The following is a 19,441-nucleotide window of genomic DNA, read 5'->3' on the forward strand; positions in this document are numbered from 1 at the left end:
GAAACTTTTCAATTAAATGGTGCAGTTCCTCAATGAGTGTCTGAAAATCAAATAAAAATTTTTTAAAATATTTATTAATTAATATATATATATCTGTAATCATCATAAAATTCAACGACATGTGAACTTGGAAAGTCAATCTTATTTTATTGTTTGGCAGGCTACTGGCCTTTATACAGCATCACGTGTACAAACCCAAAACCTAAATTAACAAAATTAATTTTAAGACCTAATTTTATAATTTACTTCAATTACCCTTGTCTTGGTATTGACCATAGAAAAATCATTGTTTCCTTGTAAGAAGTCACTAAAGCGTACAACTGGCTTTAGAAGATCACAGAGAACTAGAACTGTTGCCATAAAATTCTTCTCCAAAAGCTGCTCCCTCGCACCATATACTTCAGGCTCATATTTCTGATCGAGAACCGCATCTAGGGTATCTCTGATCTACAAGGCAAGCCAACTGTTGAACATTACAAATTCTTTTAAAAAATTTTGAAATATTTATTAAGATTAAAATTCATTTCATATTATGATACAGTAATGTCAACTCATTATGAGTTTCACTGAGTTAATTGAATAATATTGGTTTGAATAAGAGTCAATCAATTCGTACACATTTAGACAACACAATCTCATTGCCAATCATATTACCTAATCAATAACATTTTTGATTAAGATTAACTAGTTTTAAAACATTTACCTGCACATTACGATCAACAAGTCTGATGCAAGCCCTGCCATGGGAGAGACAGCGAGTGGCAGCAGCTCGAATAAGTGTCAACTTTTTCATTCCATATGATTCCTGAACCTGTTTGAAAAGATCGAGAGCAAACTTCTTTGGCGAGTAATGGAACATTTTCCACACACCAATCAGCACGCTATCTACCCTGTCAATAACAGGATATGTGTTGATCAGATGTTTCACACACAAAGCTAGTTTGTGATTTCGACAATTAATATAGATTTGACGGGTAACCAAATGTCTGAATCTTCTTTGAAGACCTACAAAAGATTTTAAAGAGTAAATGGAAAGTTTCAAATGAAACTTTAGATCAAATTACAAGTAATTTATTGTGATATGATTGAGGAATGGTAAAACTTTCAAAATTATATTGTTGTGATCAGTTCGGACTTCTCGTAAATTACCTTTGTTCTGCCCACCCGTTGTATTACAACCATCAAATCCAACAAACATGGCGTTTTCCACTCTGATACCTTTAGCAATAAGAAATCTCTCTATTTCTTTCATCAGGCTTTCTGCATCAGTGCGCTGAACTTCTAGAAGTCCAAGATAGTGGTCTCCAACTTTTCCATTCCGTCTAAACCGTGCCAATATGGAAAACTGTTCCCTTCGACTCTCATCTGAGGACTCATCAGCTTAGTAAGGCATAACACTTTGCCTCATTCAGACATTTCAATAGATCTTCCTCCAGAACTGTATTAATGCTACTAAGAACATCTGTTATAGAAAATGATTAGGTGTATGTCAAATCAGAATGTTTCTGCATGAAGTTCAGAACATCCTGTGCATTGGTTTCTTTCAAAAACTGTACAAGAGATGATACACTATCCAATGCCCACCTATTTTTCCCTGTGAAAACAACTGTTTTTATTACTGTTTCCATGTACTTGGTGCTAATATTTTTCTCTTCTGATATGTTTCTTTCTGCTGCCTTTTGCAACATGCTGATAACTGATCCCTCATTTGTGGCCACATATTTTTCAACCGATTTGCAATGCGCTTTGGATTTTTCATGCTTCAGAAGTTTTCTGATAGTATGGGAACTCAGTGATTTTACTCCCTCAACAAATTGTCCAATCTCACGGTCAAACAGTTCACAGAGTTTGCCGCAGCAGTACCCCCTTTTGCAACACTGAAGTAAAGCCAATTAAATCTTTTTTCATATTTCACAGGTGTGAACAAGCGAGAAGGCACAAGTTTTTCAGAATTATCCGAGATACACTTAGTGTCACTGTCATTTTCACTTTCATAATTATCCGAGTCATACTTCATCAAAGTGTCATTTTCGTCTTCCGAATTATTTGAATAACGCTGAACATTATAATTTTCTTCAAAATGTGTAACATCTGGTTGTGGATTATCTGTACTACACTTATCAGAATCTATACTTCCTACTTACATTAGTACAAGTAGTTGTAGATTCGACCAGAATTTTCTCCGTGTTGTCAGACTCTGCATCGCGGTGAACTTCTGTCGATTCTTCGTTTACTTTCCGGAAGAAAGATGATATTTTTAGCTTTGATTCTATTGTTTTTTTTTTGGTAAGTTTTTTTTTTACACAATACTTGCTGTTATGAGACATGATGATTACAAACTAACTACTAGTAGTAGTAGTAGTAAAACACGAGGTACCGGTATTCATTACCGAAACATGCTAGATAAGACATACGTAAAAGTTTGACAACTCGTACAAAGATTTTTTTTAATTACTATTGGTAATTTTTGGGTCCGAAATTGGGAAAATGTAAGGAAATTTCCGATTGGGACTGGGGCTGAATTTCGGCCCCAAATCAGGCCCAAAATAACCCCACTGCCTTTACACCGGAAAACCCTGATCTCGGCACATGAAGTACACAATTTTGAAAGAGGCATCTTTGCTTATCATAACCATGTACTTAGGTTCCTGCTAAATACCCAGGAGTAGGGAAGATCTTCAAAGAATGCATTCTCACTATCTTATCAATACAGCCCGCCGTGTGCTCCTTGTCATGATCGTGAAATAACGGGAAAATCCGTGGACAATTCAGTGTATAAATAATTATTATGAAAAACGTCAGTCAGCATTCATTCAGCGATTTCAGAGAAGACTGATGAAAATGTTCAAATGATAACACACGACGCACGACAACGGACGAAAACAGGCAGCAATAGGTTACCTGAGTCACTCAGGTGACCTAAAAATACAATCAAAGTGAGTCTCTAACTTGTAAATATGTTTCTTTTGATTTCTTGACTTAAAATGAAGTAAATGAAAGGTTACATATGTCTCAGTTGGTTTACTGAATCAGAAAATAATACAGATTATCAAAGCTCCCTTTTAGTATATGCAGTTGAGAAGGTTGTTGATTTTTTTTTTCAGATCTAAGTTTAAAATTGATAGACTTCAGGGCCATTTATTGACTGGGTTCGAGGACAACATGCGTTTCGTCGTACCCAAGTACCAAACAGTTTGGTTCGAGGGGTCGACAAAACGCATTTTGCCCGAGAACACAGTCAACAAATGTTTTGTTATGCCTTTTATATTTATTTATTCATTCATTTTTTGACATACATGTATTTTGATGTAAATTTCCTTTACCCGCATGTAATAAAATTCAGTTAATTCTCTTACTGTCAAAGACCAAGGAATGGAATAATATTTAGCTGATTCCGCCCACAGGGTGACATTCTCATCGACAGGTCCAATATCTCACTCTGCGGTCAAACATAGATTTTTTATGACCGCTCAGTAAAACATTGGAAATGTTAAACTTTGTGAAGTATCGATTTATTTAAAGGTATAACAATAGTATTTGTTACTAAAAATAGAAAGTAACATGTCAATAAAACTTGGCATAGCCATTCTATATTATGAACCATACTCATTTCTGATTGAAACGTTGATATTACTACAAATTGGATTGTTTGTTTGTTCAATTCCATCTATACCTTCCGTATGATTCTGTCTTCCTCCATTCTCCCGATATTTCTTCTACGTTTAAACCTCCCTAAAATGTCATCTTTACCCTTTTGATGAAAAAACGTAATTTTAAACATATTTTGTTTTCATTTCTCTATCAGATGCCTTAGATCAAAAAACTTGTAGTTAACTCACTTAATCCAAAATATGCACACAAATAATATTCATCATTACACTTTAACAATGGACAGTATTATTGTTACTATAAATAAATCTGAGTTCAAATCGCAGTTGTAAGATGTGATTATTTAAGCCCCAGTCCTACGTTTACCCATTAAAATAGTTTTAGCTAATGACAAAGGATTCAAACCCAAAAAAGTCCCGGATTGATAAATATTTTGGGACCTTGATGCAAATATCAAATTAACTAAATGTCTATGATCTTAAAATTCTACTCTTCTTAATCTTTACGATTTTTTACCACTTAAATGACTTTAGTGGAATTCATATAAAACTTTAAACTGGCCTTTTGGACGTGTGTATTGCGTGATTAAGATGGAGAAAGATTTTAAGGATTGTACTAAATGTTCCGATAAGATGGATAAGCTAGACGATATAGATTTTTTGTAAAGGGGTCTTGTAGGAGTTGGTACGGCTATATAACGGGCGTTTTATCGTCTAATTACGACCGTTTTCAAAATTATTTCATAGTTAAACGATAATGTTTCAAGAATATAATTGTGTTTCATTTTAAAGAAATTTAGATACGTGATAAAAACCCTTTAAAAAGTAAAAGTAGAAGAAGTCCAAAATATTCAATAGGTTGAAAAGGGAGATAGTATTATGATATGCTTTATGTTATAAGTAAAGATAAAAGTTTAGAAAAACAGTATTCACAATGAAAAGAGATGAAGCACTTTTATATAACTATGGTCTGCGATGATTCAGTTTGCCAACCTTCAGTTTGAATTTTTCAATATCTGAAAGTAAGAAAACAATATCTGGCAATATGTTCCACTGAACTATAGTAAGTGGGGAAAAAAGAGAATTTATAAACATTTTTTGTAGTTTGTGTCTGAAAAAAGGCGAGGGAATGAGATGATCGAGTAGTCCTACTGGGGGATCAAGTTGAACTGAAGGGATGGCTACCAGACCATGGCATCAGCCCTCCTTAATTGCAAACTGCGCCAACGTAGGGTGTGTAGCATACTGGATACACTTGATGTCCTACTGTAATCTGACATTACTCACCTTGTGGCTCTGCGCTGCACTGCCCCAATTTGGTTGGTAAGTGTACCTAAGTGAGGGTCCCGAACGCTGGCTGCATAGTAAAGTTGTGGACGTATCACCGCACTGTATGCTGCTGATCGAAGCTGCTGGTTCCTGGTTAGGATGTTAAAAAGCCAAGAGAACTATTGGCTTTGCTTGGCTTGGCCGATGTGCCGACTCCTTTTTAAACATCCGATATATGGACACCCAGATACCGAGCTGATGTGGTAGTCTCTTGTACCTGATCATGTAGTTGTCTGGATATTGTTACATAGATAAATTGGCATTTACTTGGATTGAATTCCTGATCCCACAGGGTCTTCCTGTGCTCTAGTTGCTTGAGGTCCTCTTGGAGCATTGATTGACAACCCTGCACATCTATAGTGATATAGATGACAGTATCATCTGCGAAGAGCCTAATTGTGACCACATGCTCCAGCAAATCATTAATATAAGCAAGAATAGAATAGGCCCAAGGACTAAGCCCTGAGGGATCCCCGATGTAACAGGGATGGATGCAGAAAACTCTCCGTCTAACCACTTCCCGCTGAGAACGGTTACTTAGGAACCCGTCCATTGATCCATGCCAGAGTTCGGCCTGGAACATCAAACTGATGTAATTTGAAAAGTAATTTGTTGCGTGAGACTTTATCAAAAGCTTTGCTGAAGTCCAGCAAGATCAAGTCAGTTTGTTTACTGTGCTGGTTGTTCCGCGCAAGATTATCTACTAACATCACCAGCTACGTCTCACAACTGCGTCGCTCCCTAAACCCATGTTGGAGATCGTATAAGATGTTCTGTGGAAAATGCTTTACCAAGTTGGATGCGATAATGTGCTCTTTAGTTTTACACAGTATACAGGTAGGTGATATTGGTCTGTAATTGGCCAGCTTTAATCTATCCCCCTTCTTAAATAAAGACTTAAATTTGCTATGCACCACTCTCTGGGTAATGTACCTGTATCATGTGAGAGCGGGAAGAGGATTTGTATTATTGGACTTACCACATGGTGCAAACCTCATGATGCAATTCCTTCAATAAGATGGAAGAGATCTGGTAAGGGCCAGTTGCTTGTCTAATTTAAGGATTTTTAACAGTTTTTCTACACTTCCTGTCCTTTTCCGTATTTCTGACATATGGCTTCTGCTCGGGAGGATTCAGTAGTTATTGAGTGTACTCAGTTGAGTGAGGGGTATTATTATGCTGGCTACTCACCTTCATATTATTTAGCTGGGAGAGAGAGGAGATTTGGGACTAAAAACAGACTGAAGCCGCCAGTTTTAATTGCTTGTTTTCTCTACTGGTGTTGATTTGAGGATTCCACTATCCTTAAACGGTGAGGGGACTATAGGTTTCCTCTGAGTCTGTCCATCCGTCTGTCCCTCTGTCTGTCTGTCAGTCTGTCCCACTTGGTTTTCCGCACTTTTCTTCTAAACGCTTGCAGATATTGAGCTGATTTTTGGTATGTGAATGTATCTTGATGAGTTACAGATCAGATTTGCATTTCGTTCCGCCTCAATGATTTTTGATGGAATTACAACCGTTTCAATTTTTTAGGGTTTTCCACAATTCTTTTTCTAAACGCTTGCAGATATTGAGCTGATTTTTTGGTATGTGACTTTACCTTGATGAGTTATAGATCAAGTTTGCATTTCGTTCCGCTTCTTTGATTTTTGACGGAATTATGAAATTTGTAATTTTTAACGGAAACCAGATTACACTTGCCGGTAGGGGACTAGTATTGCTCATGCAATACTCTCAGAATGCTTGTTCGGTAGCCTTCGGCGATTTCAGTGGATATTTCGACGCAGAAATGAACATGGGACTTTCGATAACTGTCTAGTGTTTTGGGTTGGTTTTTTTCTGTTTGTCTTGATGCAAGAAACTTTGAGGTCACACTGATGTTGGATGGTTCACATGAACGTGTGAGTTTGTTTTGTTTTAAGGGCTTATGTATGAGCAAGGTTTCCGTCGTCCGTCTATTCGTCCGTTTGTCTGTAAAGTTATCAAAACGCCCCTCCTACAGTTTTAGTCCTAGCTGCATAACTGTAGCGTTATGGTTTTTTTTTAGTCTTTGACCATAACGCTACAGATCCCGTAATGCAAATATTGTGCAATTTACGGGGCAGGATTTTTTTTGCGCACTTTGGGGATGTATTTCGCCACTTTCCAGCATTGGTCAATCAACTACCTTTCATTCCTTAATTCTAGACATATTTTATAACCAATGTGTATATTTTATCAATCTCCTAATCCTTTCTAGTCGTCTCTACAGACCAATAAACTGGCTTGTTGTGAATTTTATGCACAATTCTCACATTCACAACCTTTCTGCAAATATCACAAGTATGTATCCCTATGTCTTTCTCTAGTTCTTTTAAAACCGAGTTTAGAACTTGTAAAAGTAATTGATAAATTTATCCTTGCATTTGTAGTATAATCGATAAATATATCGAGTTTGAATGGCGGTATCTTATGAATGACTGTATTTTGAGATTAACTGAATATTGTTTTAAGTTTAATTTGTTTTATATTAATAGCTTGTTGTGAAATATGTCTTTATTTAATTGATAAATATGTAAGAATTAATTATTTCAGACTTGTATAGAACATTTGGTGACACTTGTTCACGTGAAAGATCGTGACGTTTTACTATTGACCAATCAGATTGTTCGATATAATTGATCTTCGATTAGAAATCCAATGAAATTTCATAATTAATAATTCTGTTAATATCCGTCATTCTCCAGCATTTTCCGTTATTTTCTGTCATAGAGTCATATAAAAGTAAGACGCTGATAATTTTTAATCACTCTTCTGCTTTCTTTTGATTTGGTAGGTCCGTTTTATGGAACTCTTACATTTTTTTAGGATTTTATTTTAACCTTTATTTTTCTCTTATCTTTTATGTTTAATCATTCTGAGTCAATGACTGTAATATTTTACTATATTTGTGTGAGCTTGGAGCGGGTTGATTTTTCTTTCAAATCGAGTCAATGTCTGTAATATGTTATCATGCATTATGGTTATTTGGGGCGGATTGATGAAGTTTGTTTATTCACAAAAATTTATTTTGTTTTTATCAGAGTTGTACCTATGACACTTAATTGTAAATGTATATACTTGTGAAACAAGGGTAGATTGATAAATTTTGATAACATAAACATGACTGAGATAATTCGAACTGAGTTAGCGTTTGGTAGAAAATTAATAAAGTATGGCATTTGTAAATCAGCACTTAAGTATACATCGTACGACTATGACTGTGTGAAACATTATGTGATTGTTGTTTGTTTAGTGTTATTTAGTTGATATGATACCTGTGAAATAGTCTAAACTTCTGTTGTCACATTGTTTGACAGTTTCGCTCTTCAAAACCAATATCTATTTAGTTTAACTGTTTATCTCAATTTGATATTAACATTTGATAGACCTTTTGTTGTATCAACTTTTTATGTAAAAAGGAAAAGATTAAATCTTTAAAATAATAATAAGCATTACATGATTGGCAAAAACGATTTTTTATTCTTAATGACACGGAAAAGATAATGACCTTGACATGATCTTGGCCTTTTAATTAAACGGTCAAATATAATGTAATTTATGTCATCACTTAATGATAATTGTCTTCCTCAATCTGTGAAATTTCATTGAATTTTAAATATGATAAACACGAGAAGAATCCCTCCTTAAATAGACTTATAGTTTACTTTGTCCCATGATTTATTTGGATAAAAACATTGGAGAGAAAACGTCGAAGATGTGATTTTTGATTAAAGACACACATTTCAGTGCAAAAAGGTCATATTAAATGTATTGTAGCGCCAAAAGAAGACCCCCATTTTTTGTTTGATTTTTAATTCAGCAATGTGTGTAGACACTAAAAATATACTTGACAAAAAAGTTTAAGACTTTAAATATCAGGATCCAACCTCGTTAATGGGATGTCTTCAGATCTTTGTACAGCGACCATCAGCATTTCGGAGAGTAACAAAGGTCTGATTATAATCAGATTGCCATGTGTCAATTAACATTTCTGTTAAATTCTTTCAAAACGTTACTCCTCCTACAGTTTTGGTCGGATTTCAATTAGACTTGGTACAAAAGTAGACCAAGGTACATCTTGGTACACGCTGATAGAGCTTCAGTCGCATCCGACTTTTAGGGGGTTGTTTGTTTGTTTGTTTTCTTTTTTTATATTTTGGAAATGTTGCTATATACCGGTACTCGGTTTTCATATTGCGGTCAGTTTTTGTTTGTTTGTTGTTTAACGTTTTTCACTCATATGGAGACGCCACCACTTGCGATGGAAGGCTGCAAATTTAGACCTATACTCGGCACTTACGGCCATTGAGCAGTGAGGGATCTTTTTCGTGCCAGCACCTACTGCGACACGGGACCTCGGTTTATACGGTCTCATCCGAAGGACCGGTCTCCACGTCCCGCAGTGGAATTCGAACCCGTGACGTAAGGATCAACTCCTTGCATCGCGACTCTAGAGCAAACGCTCTAACCATTGCGCCACGCGGGCGACATATTGCCGTCAGTAGAAATATTGTAAACCATATAAATCGGTAACATCACACACCTCTAGGAATGGTGTAGCTGCAGAACTGTAGCTCTCTGCTTGAGAAAATTCGGACAGACAAAGCAGAGAGCTTCAGATCCAAGCGTTGTAAAAACCTTCGATTTTGTCGCTCGCTTCGGGTACTAGTATTATTTCTTGTATTTAATGCTTTCCCCTGCTTTAAAAGTGGTATCCAATAATTATCCATATATTTTACTCCTATTCCTGATACTTTATTTACCTTTCAACGGTCTCAAACAGCCCTTTATGGTTTTGAAATGTCGGTTTGAAAAATTCCCATTCCGACGTCCATGTTATAGGGGGTTGTGCGAAAAGAAGTAATTCAAAGAACATACATGTATACTTGTAAAGAAAATGTAAATAAAAATTTCAGGAGGTTTAAATATCATGTATATTGTATATAAAGATTAGAATACAACAAGTTTGTAAAAAAGAAATGAGATAAATAAAACTCGGGCGTGTTGTTTCAGGATGACACCAACGTCGACGTCGGAATGCATTTTTAAACTGATATTACGACCGTCTGGAACTGTTGAAAGGTAAATAAAGTGTCAGGAATAGGAGTAAAATATATGGATAATTATTGGATACCACTTTTAAAGCAGAGGAAAGCATTAAATACAAGAAATAATACCCGAAGCGAGCGACAAAAAAGCGGCGGCGTAAATCGAATGTTTTTACAACGCTTGCGGCTTGGATCTGTAACTCTCTGCTTCGTCTGTCCGAATTTTCTCAAGCAGAGAGCTACTAACAGTTCTGCAGCTAGGAATGGTGGTTATATCAAAGTTTCCATCATTTCTCTTGAAAAACTAAATTAAGTTCTTTTCAACATAGAATAAAGTGTTGAACAACCAAAATTACTGCTGACTGTTCTCTTATTAAAAATAATACTGTAAAATCACTAATTTTCTTGGGGTCAGAGAACTCGACCCAAAAATGGAGGCCAAAATGTGTCTTATGGCTTGCGGAAAAAAGATTCGAAGGGATTGAATTTCGTGTTTGGTAGACATACATGACACTGTACTTTGTAATTTTAACATTTCGTTGAGGACGTGAATTGGTGGGTCTCTTCATACCACGAAAACAACAAAAATTAACCCCACATGAAAAATTGTGATTTTTACAGTTCATCACAAATTTTGAAATGTCAAGTAAGTTGCTCGTTTTATAATACATTATGATTTAAATTTCAATTTATTGATTTATGCTAATCACATTGACAACCGGGAAAAAAATACTGCATGAGAGCTCATGGAAAAATATAATATAAGGTAAACATATGTTTATTCTACAGTCATAAAAGTATAACTACATACAGTTTTGAATACAGATACAACATATATAACTATCTATTTTATATCACTCTATAGGAGCACCTTTCAGTGTCACTTTATTTTTAACTTAAAGACGGATTTGTCTTAAATTTGTCGTAACATATAAACAAAAAAAGGACTAGTGATGTAGTAATCACACTTTCCTCATTTTTTCTTAAATTGCTTCATTTTATCAGCTTACTTTTCTTTTCAGCACTATTTAATGCTTTTCTTAAATAATTGTAGAGAGTAAGCAAGATGCAGGTCAGCGAAGTCGTCCACGCGTTGTGTATTAGAGTTGTCTCTCTTGTTATAGATCGGCAGTCAGACTCTGCTCACTTAGATCGTTATTTGAATGAAATGACTAATCAGGAGTTTTAAAATAGATTTTTTTTTCAAAATGATAATTCAATTGAAATATAGATCATTTAGCTTTGCATTGAAATCAAGGGGGTAACATGAATTAAAATTAATTTATTCGCTACGAATCCACTAAAATGCACATTCATTTAAATAGTATTATAATATCTGTGCTACTAAACATCAGATACATTAAATTTCAACATTATGTTACAAATATGAGATAAGATTTAGTTTGTAATTCATTTGGTCGATGGAATTGAATGTTCTGTATGCGGACTGTTTTACATTAGGGAAACTTAGGGTTAACTTAGTAAGAGATCGAGTGTCCGGGCATACGTTCTAAGTAAATAATGGGGGCCATCAACATTAAACATTTCAATTTGTCTGACCAGTCTATCCTTCCAATGAAGGTAAGAATTTTAGAAAATATATCATTGAACTAATGGTTCCACTTTAAGGACTCCATTCCGTAGACAACAGAAGAATAACGGATCAGAAAATTACATGTATGATTGCAACCACCATGCACATAACTTTCAAGGAACTTTTTAACAATACACCTAGACGTAGGCGTAGTTATGGACATCAATCATACAATACACAAAATCTACTTGATACTCTTTTGATTCACTTTTACCTTACGTCAATAAACAATTAGGTCTTCATCACATTTGCAACTTTACTTGGCTCCCTTGAAATGTTTGAATGGACTATTTGAAGAAGCTAAAACAAGTCCATATTTGGATCCTTCAACTGCAGAATGCAGGCTAGAACCGTTTGTGATTATGGATGTCGCCTAGCACAGACTCTTTAAGATAATAATTCCGATTCAACCCGTCGGTTCCTTAAATTTAAATTTACCAACAAAGGAAAAGATGCTGTGAACATTAGTAATATTCTTTACCATAAAAAAGTTCAGTCTTGCATTCCACGATATTTCAAGTTGAAGTCTACACACTGCACTTCCTACATATTTTCCAAAGCTGTTGCTTCCAAATTCTTCAATTATAAACAAACCTTGAAGAACCTAGATATTAAACATCTAAAACAAAATCTTCTTAAGTGTTCTTGCTCTTCCTCTTTCAACAATAGCCCCGTTGGACATGTCATAACTGAAGTTTATATAGTTGAAAATGAAGACCTAGAAACAAACATTTTAAAAGGTTCTAAATACAGGGAACCCCGATCTTTCAATTGATGGTAGAACTTCATTTCTATTATGAATTCTGTCGAAAATTATGCCAGATGCTGGTCGAAATATGAAGAGGAAGACCTAAACACTTTGACAGAATGGATTAATTGTTTTAGAAATCCATTAAAGAATCGTGTTAGAAGTTAAAAGGCAATATGCGAACCATCTATTCTTCCGTTTTCACTAATTAAATCAGAGTTGATAAGAGAATTAGAAAGACTACTTGATCAATATGTTATGTTTCCAGCAGACAAGGCTTGTAAATATCGTCTTTGTTTGTAAGACTCGTCATTGTAAATGTATTTTAGATAGACTTGGTTTAATTTCTAGATCTGGAAATCCTTCTTATGGTCATAGCTCACTTTCCAAAGTTGAAATTCTTTAAAATCACATTTCAGTCTTTAATATTTTTAACATTCCAGTCAAGGTGAGTTCGATTTCCCCTACCTATACTGGATTCCTAAACTTCATGAAAATCCTTACAAAGATACATTGCCGGGTCCAGCAAGTGCTCTACCAAGCCCTTATCTTTACTCCTCACAAAATTATAAACTGCTGTAAAGGTACTGTGCTACAGAATACTTGTAACGGTATTCTAGAAGTGGTAAAAATGAAATGTTGATTTCAAAAACTCATAAGAACGTTTAGAAAATTTAAAATCACATTTTTTTCGAAAGTTAGTAACATCCATCAAAACGTATGACTTTTCTACACTTTTTATACAATCATTCATCACAGTAAAATAAAAACTATGCTTTTTGATGTCATAGACAACTGCTTCTTCTTTAAAAATGGAACTCGGAAATTTTCATATCTTGGGATTGATCATTAACAAATTCACTGTGTTAAAAATCACTCTGATTCTACACACAATTACTCTGAAGTTGGTATTACAAGGATGCATAGACATCATCTATGTAGTCTTTGGAGACCAGGTCTTCCAATAAACTGTTGGATTTTCGATAGCCATTAATCGTGCTCCTTTATTAGCCGACCTTTTTTTATATACCTGTGAAGCAGAATGTATTCAAAAACTTCTAAATGAGAAGAAGACATTTGCTGTGGCCTTCAACTCGACATTCAGATATATCGACAACATTTCTTCAAATAACAATAGTTATTTCCATTCATAAGTCGACTCGATATATCCCAGTGAACTCGAAATAAAAGACACCACAGAGTCTGCCACATCTGTTTCATATTTGAATGTTTTACTGACTGTAGACAATAAAGGCCAACTAACAACTAAATTTGTATGACAAACGAAATGACTTCAACTTTCCATCCTCAACTTTCCTTGTGTAGTAGTATTCCGCAACATGTATCTCCTGCATATGGGATTTACGAGTACGTCTCCCAACTTTTTCGATACTCAAGAGCATGCTCTGAGTACGATCAAATTTTTAACCGAGGCAGGCTACAGACAAATACATTGGTGTTACTTGGATTTCAACAACCTTGTTTAAAGTCAGTATTTCGAAAATTCAATGGTTGTTACAATGACCTTGTTAGCAAATATTTACCTATCTTAGGGTCGTATTTTGACTGACATATTTCATACCAATTGTTAGGCCATTGTTTTTAAATTAAACTTGAATACGGAATATTCCGTCTACCTGATCAGTATATAGGGCTCACGGAAGGTGTGACCGGTCGACAGGGGATGCTAACTCCTCGTAGGCACCTTGACCCACCTCTGGCATTTCTAGGGGTCCGTTTTTCATGCACTGTTCACAGATTTGTAATGCTTCAACGTTTTTTTTTAGATCGATCACTTCGTTTTCTTCACCTTTTTCATATTTTAAACTCTTGCTGGAGTTTTTTTAAATTACTACTAATTTAAATGATTGTAAAATCAATAACCTTGATTAATTTCGTACTTATAAACTCGATTCCAATATATTTCACTTGAAGTTCATATCCCTCTGACTAAACACCCATTACCAACGTATTAAAGGTTGCAGACAGGAGAAAGAAATTTGAAGCTTTCTTGTAGTCATTAATTTTTTTTTCAATAATATAATGAAATTCTAGTAAGTATATGCTTGATTGTATCAATTTATTTTATACAATCAAGCATCCGTTTTACCTTGAATGATAAATTATATGTTTTCAACAATCTCTTGTTCCTCGGATCATCTGGAATGAAACCCCATGATTTGCCTCATGTTTTTCTCTGCAACAAATACATTTACCTCTGATTATAAACAATTAATTGTTGACAGGTGTCTCATTCGTATGTTGTCCACCGGTATTTGCGTGAGATTATTACCTTGCAAGTACTTTTAAAAACTTGTTTCGATAAATTATGTAGAAATGTACATACTCGATCAATTATAACTGTAAATAATAGTAAATGGTACATTATTGACTGGAAATCAATCTGAGATTCAACAAGAAATGGTTAAACTGTATTGAAAGCTCCCCTCCCACTCCCCATGAGGCAGTGCAATCAAAACTTGGTAAATTTAGAATTAGATATACACATTGGTGAGAAGCCGTTTTAAAAAATAACTTACGACTAAGACAAATGTATAATTTTTCGAATAACTTTTATGTTAACATTAATTTGAAAATGGTATTAATCTTTTTTAAAAAGAATTTTGAGATATTTTTATGCAAGGAAGTTTTAGCATAATTATTAATTTAGCAAGATTTTACAATCAGTTAAAGTTTCTAGTCTTTACTTAAAGTTCTTTTGTAAAATGGACCCCAGTCTTTCTCAACAAAATGCTACATATAATTCAGATGGGCCGTGCAAGTACTTTAAAATGCATTGTGTGTAGGTTTGGTTGTACATTTCTTTCTAGCTTTCTAAGCTAGTGACTGCCTTCAAGTGTAAACTGTATGAAAAATGTAGGTAAACTTGTATGTGACAAAACATTCATACATGTACAAGGTTTGCATATCTCTTATCTCTTTGGGTAAGCTAAAAACAGGCCTAATTGCTGTGCACGCCCCAGTTACTCGTTGGTAAGGTGCAACATTCAATGCATGCATCAGACAACGCATCTGTGGAATGCATCATATGTTAAAGTTTGGTTTGAATACTACTAGTGATATGCTGGGAACAGACAAGTGTTGATTCTAATCTAAAAAAAAGTCAGTCAAGCTTAAAATAAAGGTCAGATGCATCATCTCAAGTTGATCAGACTTGGTAAATATGGTTACTCCTTGCTTAATCCTTGGACAGGCATAACTGTAGACACTAAACTAACTGGAGTTGCTAGAGAATAAAGTGAAGGCCATATGGAGCATGCATTTAATACACTAAATATTTATAGGTCCACCTAATTGTAATCATTGGAGCATAAAATATAGGTCAGATGCAACATCTAGAGCATATATTACATAATATTATAAAGTATCCATAAATGCGCCACATCTGCAAGTTGGTTTGGATACCCATTGAAATAAACCAGAAAGTATATTCTCAACATGGAGCTTTACCTCGCGCTTAAAGCGTTTTTTTTTTGGGTTTTGTCAAAATATGTTGCTATGGATACAACAACTTTAAAAAAACATTATTCCTACAACAATTTTGATGCGATTTCATTAAAACTCCGTACACATGCAGATAACACTAAACTACTTATTTTTGAACGTCGGTTTTTGAGTTTACGAAAATTGTTGCCATCAGTACTATAATGGAATACCTTTGAAACTTTCAAAACGCTACTTCTACAGTTTTGGTCCGATTTCAATAAAATTTGGTACAAAAATACACAACACTAAGATACATGATTCTTTTTATGTTACATGATTCTTGTTTTTTTTCTTCCTTTTTTTTAGCGACCTATGCTGCTATGTTTACTGATAACAGAATTGACATGGTTTCTAAATAAGAAATTTGTGTGAAATTCTTAATTCTTTGAAACCGCTCTTCCTGTTAGGGATTTGTTTGGCCTGATTTCAATAAAACTTGACACACAGATATACTGCACCAAGATACGCATTAAAAGTTTGATAAACAATGGTTAAAAAACAATTCACCTCATGCAATTTTCGTCTAATTTCAGTTAAATAAACATTGTACACATGTATTCTAAACTTCAACACATATAATTCTAGTTTTCCTACTTTCCTTACTTATTAATGATTTTTTTTTCAAAACGCTACTCCTCCTACAGATTTACTCCTCTTACAGTTTTGAATGGATTGCAAGAAAATTTTGTTAAAAGTTTAGAAAAAAAGGATACATCTGTAAATATAATTTTTTAAAAAATTGTTTGATGTGCTACTTCTCTATTCATTTTTAAGTAGAGCCACAGTCTTATCAGAGACATCTGGTTCAGAAGAAAGCCCTTCGACCCCGTGACCTAAGAGCAATTCAAGGCAAACCTAAAAATTTACCGTAACTATGCTGCAGTATAGAAGAAGTAGTATAAAAGCTGCAAAATTAACAAATCGTTTTAATGCGACGGTATTTTATTTGTCAGCCTTTTATTTCTCCTGATTACATACGTGAAACCCACTTGGTACAAACTCATATCAGTTTTCTAAGTAAAAATAGTCGCCCGCGTGGCGCAGTGGTTAGAGCGTCTGCTCTAGAGTCGCGGCGTAAGGAGTTGATCCTTACGTCGCGGCTTCGAATCCCACTGTGAGACGTGGAGACCGGTCCTTCGGATGAGACCATATAAACCGAGGTCCCGTGTCGCAGTAGGTGCTGGCACGAAAAAGATCCCTCACTGCTCAATGGCCGTAAGTGCCGAGTATAGGACAAAATTTGGAGCTCTCCATCGGCAAGTGGTGGCGTCTCCATATGAGTGAAAAATTCTCGAGAGGGACGTTAAACAACATACAAAAATCTAAGTAAGAATACTAGCAAAATACTCTATGCAATCATTTACTTTTGTCCCCAAATTCAAGTTTCTGTAAAATTTATGATGGAATTCAATTTTTTACAAAGAAATTTTAAAGTTTTCCTATTTCTTCAAAACAAGTATACATGTATCTTGAAGAGAAATAAATGAAATATTAACATGAATTGCATCCTGGTGGCCAACAATACAAGACGATTTCACGAATCCAAGCAGTATAACTTTCCTTATAAGGCTTAATGACAGTTTTCTTTCAGGACGCTTATCCAGTAGGAAAAATGCTAATGTCATTGCTCTCTTCAGAGATGTTTGCTGAGACGTCACACCCAGGTTTTTTTTATCCGATTGTTTGCTTCCTTGGAAAAAAAAGTAATGGACACCTCTAACGACAATAGACCTCATGGCTACATGTACATGGCTACATCGTAATACAATTTGTAATGTTTTTATCCTAATGTATTTTTATGCATTACAATTAACTTTTTCATTTCATGAGGCATTTGACGTGGAGAAGGAATCTGCAATAGTTTCCATTCGATCTCAACTCAACTTGTGGCAAAATAGCTGTACTTGTAGTTTTGACACTCTCTTTATATTCAATAGTACCTTAAAAAAGGACTTGATATTTGTCCAAGGTTAAAATTTTCATGGGTTAGTGATCATCTACAAAGGTCATTAAAAGATTGTTCAGGAATGTGATTTTTTACATTATTTTCCACTTGTTCCTATGTTCTTAAAATTCTATATTAATAATTAATGATACAATGTACATGTACGATTGTAAAATGTTAATAATGGAGAATCTACAATTAACTCTCACAACACTCTTAAATATTCCTCATAAATAAACATTTGTTCAATTTCAGCTGAAGAACTTCCTGTACGGTTACAAGGAACCAAGTCATGGTTAACCAGGAATTCCTTTTACGGAAGTTTAACTTTACTTGTAATATTTCTTGTTTAGCTTACACATTAAAAAAAATCATATCCTTTCATATTATCACCTAAGGGAAAGATCTATTTATCTAAAGGTGACTCAGTCCCGTGGCAACGGTTTCAAAAGTGGGGAGGGAGGACAAGTCAAAAAATCTGACAAGCCCCCCCCCCCCCCCCCAAAAAAAAATTAATTAACTGTTCCAAATCCTGGAATTTGCCAGTGCTCAACCTTACAGCGACAAAAAGTGGGCTGACAACCAGCATCTGAAGGAAAATTTACTATAGCAAAAATACTATACGCAGAAAATAGTGGGTGACCCCTGCCCCCCCCCCCCCTTTGCGTTCTACGGGCCTGTGTCTACAAATTCCATTTTTTTTTCCTCAGAGTAAAATTTTAATAATCAATCTAAGATCCTTATTATAAGAAAAATTTCATGTACATTAGCGTTGTTTCTACTTAATGAATTATGAAGATAATCTCCAACACAAGGTTTTTCTCCGCAGTTACCCAAAGAAAATTATTCCATAACACTCTTTAAAAAACACAATATATACTGTTACACATTCGTTTTACTTTTTGTGGAGAATGGAATGAATTTTAAACAATAAAACTTTCTTTGATTGTTAGTACGGGAATTAACGTTGTAACTGTTCCAGAAAAAATATATGACCCGCTTAAGGATGGTTTTCATAAGAAATGAAGGAGAAAATATTTGTGGATGTAAACAATTATATAATTATAAACGACCTAAACTTTTTGAGTAAAATTACGAAGAATGTTTGCAGGAATGTGTCTTAGCCTGAAAGAAATGCGACTCGGTACGAGGGCAAGGTGTGTTACTTTAGGTAACTTTGCAGCGAAGAGGAAGAAGAAATTTGTTAGGGGGTCGTACAGTTTCCCAACTTACATATGTACACCTTTGCAAACTTTTGTTGGAATATTTCCCCTTGACTTTTTACAGACATAAAGTTCATCATTCCTTTTTTCTGTCTTCTTTTACTAGTATATTAAAAAAAAGCATTCAAAATGAAAACTTAAAAATGGTGATAGAGGATGTAAAAATGCGGGTTATTTTATGTCAAAATGTGTGATTTTCACTATAAATTTAATCCTTTTCTTAGTCACTAGAATACATGATTTACTTGTAAATTACCTTGATGGATATTGTGGGTTTTTTCTGAATATCTTTTTTAATGTGTTTCCTCTCTAAAAGGGAATTTGAACATTCTGGAATGATCATAAAAGAACAATCACTATAAATAACACTATTTTGCGGGACATAACATTAATCATACTAGTAAACATCAATATCGAA

Source organism: Saccostrea echinata, unplaced genomic scaffold (assembly GCF_033153115.1).
Source record: "Saccostrea echinata isolate AGI-Se365-2 ecotype Australia unplaced genomic scaffold, CSIRO_AGI_Sech_v1 ptg000025l, whole genome shotgun sequence".
In the NCBI taxonomy this organism is placed as follows: Eukaryota; Metazoa; Mollusca; class Bivalvia; order Ostreida; family Ostreidae; genus Saccostrea; species Saccostrea echinata.